The 8,145-nt window shown below is 47.3% G+C and overlaps 1 pseudogene; it reads left to right on the forward strand.

Annotated features, from left to right (window-relative positions):
- The first annotated feature begins 1,082 nt into the window (after nucleotides 1-1,082).
- On the forward strand, nucleotides 1,083-3,425 carry LOC113897265 (annotated as a pseudogene).
- The last annotated feature ends 4,720 nt before the right edge of the window (nucleotides 3,426-8,145 follow it).

An 8,145-nucleotide genomic window follows, 5' to 3' on the forward strand; every position in this document is an offset into this window, starting at 1 on the left:
TAATTTTTGTGTATGGTATGAAGTAAGGACTTAACTTCATTATTTTGCGGGTAGATATCCAGTTTTTCCAGCATCATTTATTGAAAAGGCAGTCTTTTCCCATTGAATGGTCTTGGCAGCCCTGTTGAATGTCATTTGACCAAATACGTGAGAGGTTTAATTCTGGGCTTTCAATTCTGTCCCATTGCTCTGTATATCCATCTTTATGTCTGCACCACAATGTTGTGACTATGGTAGCTTTACAGCAAGTTTTAAAATACAGAAATATGAGAGCTTTAAGTTTGCTTCCAAGATTATTTTGACAGTTTATGGTCCTGCTGCTGCTGCTAAGTCGCTTCAGTCGTATCCGACTCTGTGGGACCGCAAAGACGGCAGCCCACCAGGCTCCCCCATCCCTGGGATTCTCCAGGCAAGAACACTGGAGTGGGTTGCCATTTCCTTCTCCAATGCAGGAAAGTGGAAAGTGAAAGTGAAGTCGCTCAATTGTGTCCGACTCTTAACGACCCCATGGACTGCAGCCTACCAGGCTCCTCCTTCCATGGGATTTTCCAGGCAAGAGTACTGGAATGGGGTGCCATCGCCTTCTCTGTTTATGGTCCTATGAAAGTCTATATGAATTTAGCATGAATTTTTCTATTTCTGCTACAAAAACGTCATCAAATTTTTTTTTTTTTTTTTTTTTGCAGATTTTGCCTCAGGCAACTAAATTTATTAGCAAGAAAAAATTTTTGTCAGCCCAGCGCTGACCAACAAAGTACATCATTAATAAAGGATAACAAATCTGTCACTTAATTCATAAAACATACCTCAAGCAGTTACAACTAAAAATAAAGTTGGATTTTTGTTTTAATTTAAAAGCCTCAAAAATAACAAGCAATATGTTTTTAAACATGTAGTAGACACAATTGTCTATTATACAATATATACTGTACACAAGTAGGGCTCGGGCTGGTCAGGGTGGGGGAGATGATGAGGAGAGGGAGGAGGTTCAGGATGGGAAGGTGTTTCATCTGAATCCAGATTTGAGTTGAAATGCTGTGTCATTTAGAAAAGAGAATTGCTAAAGGCTCTCGGTGGCGGCGGAGGCGGCGGAGGCCAGGGAGGAAGATGTCCTAATGAGCGATCCACAGACCAGCATGGCTGCCACTGCCGCTGTCAGTCCCAGTGACTACCTGCAGCCTGCCGCCTCTACCACCCAGGACTCCCAGCCATCTCCCTTAGCGCTGCTTGCCGCGACATGTAGCAAAATCGGCCCTCCAGCTGTTGAAGCTGCGGTGACGCCTCCTGCTCCCCTCCAGCCCACTCCATGGAAACTCGTCCCTATCAAACCCGCCCCTCTCCCTCTCAGCCCCAGCAAGAATAGCTTTGGAATCTTGTCCTCCAAGGGAAACATACTTCAGATTCAGGGGTCACAGCTGAGCACGTCCTACCCTGGGGGGCAGCTGGTGTTTGCCATCCAGAATCCCACCGTGGTCAACAAAGGGACCCGATCGAACACCAGTATCCAGTACCAGGCGGTCCCTCAGATCCAGGCCAGCAGTCCTCAGACCATCCAGGTGCAGCCCAGTCTGACCAACCAGATCCAGATCATCCCTGGCACCAACCAAGCCATCATCACCCCGTCCCCGTCCAGTCACAAGCCCGTCCCCATCAAGCCAGCCCCTGTCCAGAAGTCAAGTACGACCACCACTCCGGCACAGAGCGGGGCCAATGTGGTGAAGCTGACAGGTGGCGGTGGCAATGTGACCCTTACTCTGCCTGTCAACAACCTCGTGAACACCAGCGACCCCGGGGCCGCCACTCAGCTCCTCACGGAGAGCCCCCCTGCCCCACTGTCTAAGACTAACAAGAAAGCCAGGAAGAAGAGTCTTCCTGCCGCCCAGCCCCCTGTGGCTGTGGCTGAGCAGGTGGAGACGGTGCTGATCGAGACCACCGCAGACAACATTATCCAAGCAGGAAACAACCTGCTCATTGTTCAGAGCCCCGGCGGGGGCCAGCCAGCCGTGGTCCAGCAGGTCCAGGTGGTGCCCCCAAGGCCGAGCAGCAGCAGGTGGTGCAGATTCCACAGCAGGCCCTGCGGGTGGTACAGGCAGCGTCCGCCACACTCCCCACCATCCCCCAGAAGCCCTCCCAGAACTTCCAGATCCAGGCTGCTGAGCCGTCACCTACTCAGGTCTATATCCGTACGCCTTCTGGTGAGGTACAGACGGTCCTTGTCCAGGACAGCCCCTCAGCAACAGCTGCGACTGCCTCCACCACCACTTGTAGCAGCCCCGCGTCCCGTGCTGCCCATCTGAGTGGGACCAGCAAAAAGCACTCGGCTGCAATTCTCCGAAAAGAACGACCCCTGCCAAAGATCGCTCCTGCTGGGAGCATCATCAGCCTGAACGCAGCACAGCTGGCAGCGGCGGCCCAGGCCATGCAGACCATCAACATCAACGGTGTCCAGGTCCAGGGCGTGCCCGTCACCAACACTGGCGGACAGCAGCAGCTGACTGTGCAGAATGTATCTGGAAACAACCTGACCATCAGTGGGCTGAGCCCCACCCAGATCCAGCTGCAGATGGAACAGGCCCTGGCTGGAGAGACCCAGCCTGGGGAAAAGCGGCGCCGCATTGCCTGCACGTGTCCCAACTGCAAGGACGGGGACAAGAGGTCTGGAGAGCAGGGCAAGAAGAAGCACGTGTGCCACATCCCCGACTGCGGCAAGACCTTCCGTAAGACATCCCTGCTGCGGGCTCACGTGCGCCTGCACACCGGCGAGCGGCCCTTTGTCTGCAACTGGTTCTTCTGTGGCAAGAGGTTCACACGGAGCGATGAGCTCCAGCGGCATGCCCGCACCCACACAGGGGACAAACGCTTCGAGTGTGCCCAGTGTCAGAAGCGCTTCATGAGGAGTGACCACCTCACCAAGCATTACAAGACCCACCTGGTCACGAAGAACTTGTAAGGCCAACTGAGGCAGAGGCCCCACAGATGCAGACCTGCCTGGGCCTCTGGCAGAAAGGATGCCCACGCTGTCATGGGCCCGCCTCAACCCCCGTTCCTATTGTGCGACTGTCCCCACAGGAAGGGGCTCTGCTGCCCCATATGCACCTCCTTCTGAAGCCCCTTGGCTCCGCCCTGGCCCTCCCCTCTCACCACAAGCTCCTGGCCTGCCCAAACCATGGACACTGGCCATGCCCAATGAGACGTTCTAAATCAGGACGAGTGGGAACCCTTATTTCCAAAGGAAAAACATGAATTTCACTCCGTCGAGGAGCAAAGTGAGCCCCCTCCCCCCAACACTGCCGGAGTCGCATCGTGCCATGCCCCCTCCCTCTCCTGTACCTCCCTGGCCCCCTCGGCCACTGCGGGCGCCTGGACGTCCGGGGCCCTGCACCCAGGGCTCCACTGGCAGCCAGTCCGCCTCCACTCCACACGCCCCACCCTGACTCTCCTCCAGCACATTCCAACTTTCTATTTAAAAGTAAAGCTACCCACCCACTCCCTGATCCCCCTTTTTCTATGGAGAACGTTGCCTTATACTCTACTTCCGATGATGAACACTGTGTAGTGTGTGTGCTTTAAAGACGTTTATTTAATTGCTCCCTTCTTCCTGTCCTTGCTACTTACCTCCCCCATGCCTGCTTTTAGTTTAGGGTTTTTGGGGGGCAATGATGAGCATATGAATTTTTTTTCTCACTTTAGCAATTCTCTTTTCTAAATGACAAAATTTTTATAGGGATAACCTTGAATCTGTACATTTGCTTTGCATAGTAGTATTAACATCTAAACAATATTAAGTGTTCCAGTCCATGAATGTGGAGTATCTTTTCACTTATCGGTGTCTTCTTAATTTCTTTCAGCAATATTTTATATTTTTTTATGGTACAGGACTTATGTTTCCTTTGCAAAATTGATTTTTAAGTATTTAATTCTCTTTAATGCTATAGTAAATGAAATTGTTTTCTTAATCTCCTTTTTGGACTGTTCATTGTCAATGTACAGGAATGCAACTGATTTTACATGGTAATTTGTTTTTAATTCTGCAAACTTGCTGAGTGTGTTTATTAATTCTAAAAGTGTGTGAGTGTGTGTGCATAATGTTTAAGGCTCTCTACATATAGGGTCATGTTGTCTGTGGACAGAGAAAATGTTCTTTCTTCCTTTCCAATTTGAATGCTTTTTTGTTTCATTTTCATGTATAATTGCCCTGGCTAGAATGTCAGGGCCATGTTGAATATTGGGATACCTCATTTTATTGTGCTTTGCTACATTGTGCTTCTCACACATTGTATTTTTTGAAAATTGAAGGTTTGTGGCAACCATGAGTCAAGCAAGTCTATTGATGCCATTTTCCCAACAGTATTTGATTACTTTGTGTCTCTCATTATTCTTATTCTTATTCTTATGTTTGTTATGGCGCTCTGTGACCAGTGATCTTCGATGTCACTACTACAACTTGCTGAAGGCTCAAATGATGATTAGCATATTTTTTAGCAATACAGTAATTTTAAAAATTAAGGTATGTACATTATTTGTTTAAATATAATGCCATTGCACATTTAAGAGCCTATAACATAGTGCAGACACAATTTATGTACCGAGCAACCAAAACAGTGTAATTTACTTTATTGTGATATTTGTTTCATTGCTGTGGTCTGTAACTGAACCTGCAATATCTTCAAGATGTGCTGTGCTGTGCTTAGTTGCTCAGTCATGTCCAACTCTGCAACCCTGTGGACTGTAGCCTGCCAGGCTTCTCTGTCCATGGGGATTCTCCAGGCAAGAATACTAGAGTGGGTTGCCCTGCCCTCCTCCAGGAGAATCTTCCCAACCCAGGGATTGAACCGAGGTTTCCTGCGTTGCAGGCTGATTCTTTACCATCTGAGCTACCAGAGAAGCCCAAGAATGCTGGAGTGGGTAGCCCAATCCTTCTCCAGGAGATCTTTCTGATCCAGGAATTGAACCGGAGTCTCCTGCATTGCAGGAAGATTCTTTACCAGCTGAGCTACCAGGGAAGCCCATCTTCAAGATGTGCCTGTACAAATAATGGAAATGAGCATCATTGTTTTGTTTCTGATTCTAGAGGAAAAGTTTTCAGTGTTTGCTGTTGAGCATGCTGTTAGCTGTGGGAGTAGTTGTTTTTCAATTGGGAGATCTTCAAAGGCTCACATTTATTGAGCATTTTAAAAATGACCTGATGTAGATTGCCCTTTTCCTATGTTGCTCATTTAGACTTCACAAAAACTCTATGAGGGAGTTTTCCCTACTTAGCAAATGTGGAAATCAAGATTCATAGAAATCAAGTAACTTGCCAAAGTTTGTGCAATGTAAGTGACATTTATGGGTTTTGAATTCTGTTCTTCTCGCTTAAAAGCCTAGATTCTTCCCGCCTTACCAAATAGCCTCATGGATAAGGAAGCAGGTCTCTGCAGACTTACATTTCATTTTCTCTTCTACAGTGTCAAGCAGAGCCAAGCCCATACAGATGCTCAATATCTTGTGGATGAACCCACTGCCACCATGAAAACCCATTTCTAAATGCCCTGAGAGCTTTCTTGTGCTGGTTGAAAAGGGAAGCTGGATAGCTCAGATAGTTGAATTCCTCTTGCCAAACTCAATGCTCAATTTTGGTGACAGGTTCTCTCAATGGGCCTCTAAGCCTGGTTTCCAAAACCATTCATTCTCCAGCCTACATCTGCAACGTTCTCTGTCCCCAAGATTTGCAGCCACTTCCTCTTAGGATCCTAGGGGCTTCTCCGGTGGCTCAGCTGTAAAGAATCCATGTGCAATTCAGGAGGCCTAGGAGACATGAGTTTGATCCCTGGGTTGGGAAGATCCCCTGGAGAAGGGCACCCACTCCAGTATTCTTGCCTGTGAAATTTCAAAGACATAGGAGCCTGGCAGTCTATGGTCCATAGGGTCACGAAGAGTCAGACACAACTGAAGTGACTTAGCACACACACACTCTTAGGATTCTACTGCCTGATTCAGAGAAGCAGACTGCCTCTTCTGCATTTTTCTCTCTCTGTGCCTGGGATCATCCCAGCTCCCCCCTCCCCACCCCCCCACCCCGCCCCCACCACCAGTGGCACATAACTCTAGAGATAACAAGGGACTTCTTGAAAAACCATTCCTGACCTTAAGCCTACCCTCCTTCTGGACACAGTGGAGGAAACCAACCCGTGGCAGGCAAATTGGGTATGATATCAAAAGGAAGGGGAAAAAATAATTTCTCAGACTAAATTCCAGTTTCCAGAACAAACATCTTTATAGTGTTTACAGCCTTTGTCCATAGGTGGTCTAGAAAAGAGACAACCATGCCCTTGAATATTCTTGGGTTCTGAAAAATGTGGAGGGGCAGAGCAAAGCCACAGATAAAAACAAAAACCTCTCCCCTGATTAGGAGAACCCCATAAATCCCCACTTTCTGGGACATCTTGATTACACATGATTCTGTTCCTGTGCCGTAAGCCAGAATGACTACCATATGACGGACTGCTGCGTTTTGATTTTTTGGGTTCAGGAAAAATGGTCACCATCATAGGAAAAATAAACAGAACAGTCAAAAGTACTTTAAGAGTACAACTCATATTGCAACATTCTGTGGGAAAGCATGTGTGCATGTGTGTATGTGTGTATAACATGAGCAGATGTGATTAAAATTTAAGCCCATAGGGAACAATAATCTTCAACCTCCACCAGCTTCCCTTAACCCACATATACTTCGGGTAGAATTGTTATGCAGCTCAAAGGATCAAGATTGAATCCATGGGCTAGAGACAGAACTTCCTTTGATACTCCCTGCTTACATGTGGAATGGGAGACAGGAAGGGAGAAGGACATGGTCCCGCCTCCATCTGGGAAATGCCAAACTCCCTCTGAGAGCCCAGAGGACTGGCTTCAGCCATGGCAAGTTTGATTCTACCTCTTGATACCTGAACTTCCTACTCCAGCTTATCTGTGGAAAGAACTCTGGGGTTGGAAAGTAGGCAATCATGGAAGTGGAAGCATGAACAAAGATCTTGGACTGTGGGGTATAGAGTAAAGAGCCTGGACTTTGTAGTCCTGCCTTAGCCACTTTATTCTCGTGTGAAAAAAAGTTGCTTAACTCCTTGATACTGACAATCCTCACTTTCACAATGGAGGTAGTGCTTTTCAGGGTCCTTGTGATAATTAGAAAGAACATATGTAAAGTGGCTGGCACATTATATGAGCACATTCAATGGCAGTTATCAGTATTATTAGAGTTGACCTACTCAACAGTCTCATGTAACTGAGAATATTGAAGCTCAGAGAAGGGAAATAACTCATCAGTGTCATGCAGCCAGTTGATGAGAGCCTGGACTGGGACCATGTGGTTCCTCCCTCTAAATCACTTTGCCTCCTAAGATCTGCAGCAGTGGGAGGTATGGGAACTAAAACACACCATTGCTGCTCTTGAGGACTCTATAATTTAGTGAAAGACAGATATATGAAAAAAAAAATCTATAAGGGTACTTAAGTAAGAAATGGAGAAATAAATGCTTGCATGTGTGGTATATTTGCTCAAATAGATAGAGTGGGAGAAAGTCTGTGCAGTTAGCCAGACAACTGAAAGTGAAAGTGAAGTCGCTCAGTCGTGTCCAACTCTTTGCGACCCCATAGACTGTAGCCTACCAGGCTCCTCTGTCCATGGGATTTTCCAGGCAATAGTGCTGGAGTGGATTGTCATTTCCTTCTCCAGGGGATCTGCCCAACCCAGGGCTCGAACCCGGGTCTGCTGCATTGTAGACAGACGCTTTACCGTCTGAAGAGAAGCCCAACACTGCATTTGGTTCTTGCTTTTAGGTAAGTGAAGTAGCTTATTTTTGTTGAAATTTTCCTGCAGTTTATAAAGCCTGTAATTGTAGAAGTCATTTTGTTTCACCCTCTATGTGACTTTGTTTAATTTTCTATTAAAAAACAAAGTATTTTCCCAGTGGATTCTCAAGACAGGTTATATGGAATGTAACTGGACTACCCAGACACACCCCATTTGTGCCCACTGTGAAGAGGACCTGACTCTCCTTTTCCCCTAGATGACTAGGACTCTCCCACCAAGGGTAAGTTAGCAGACAGATGGGGCAAGCATGTGTTCTGTGCACCATCCCGTCTCCTATAACACGATACTTGGCACAT

This window comes from Bos indicus x Bos taurus, chromosome 8, assembly GCF_003369695.1.
Source record: "Bos indicus x Bos taurus breed Angus x Brahman F1 hybrid chromosome 8, Bos_hybrid_MaternalHap_v2.0, whole genome shotgun sequence".
NCBI lineage: Eukaryota > Metazoa > Chordata > Mammalia > Artiodactyla > Bovidae > Bos > Bos indicus x Bos taurus.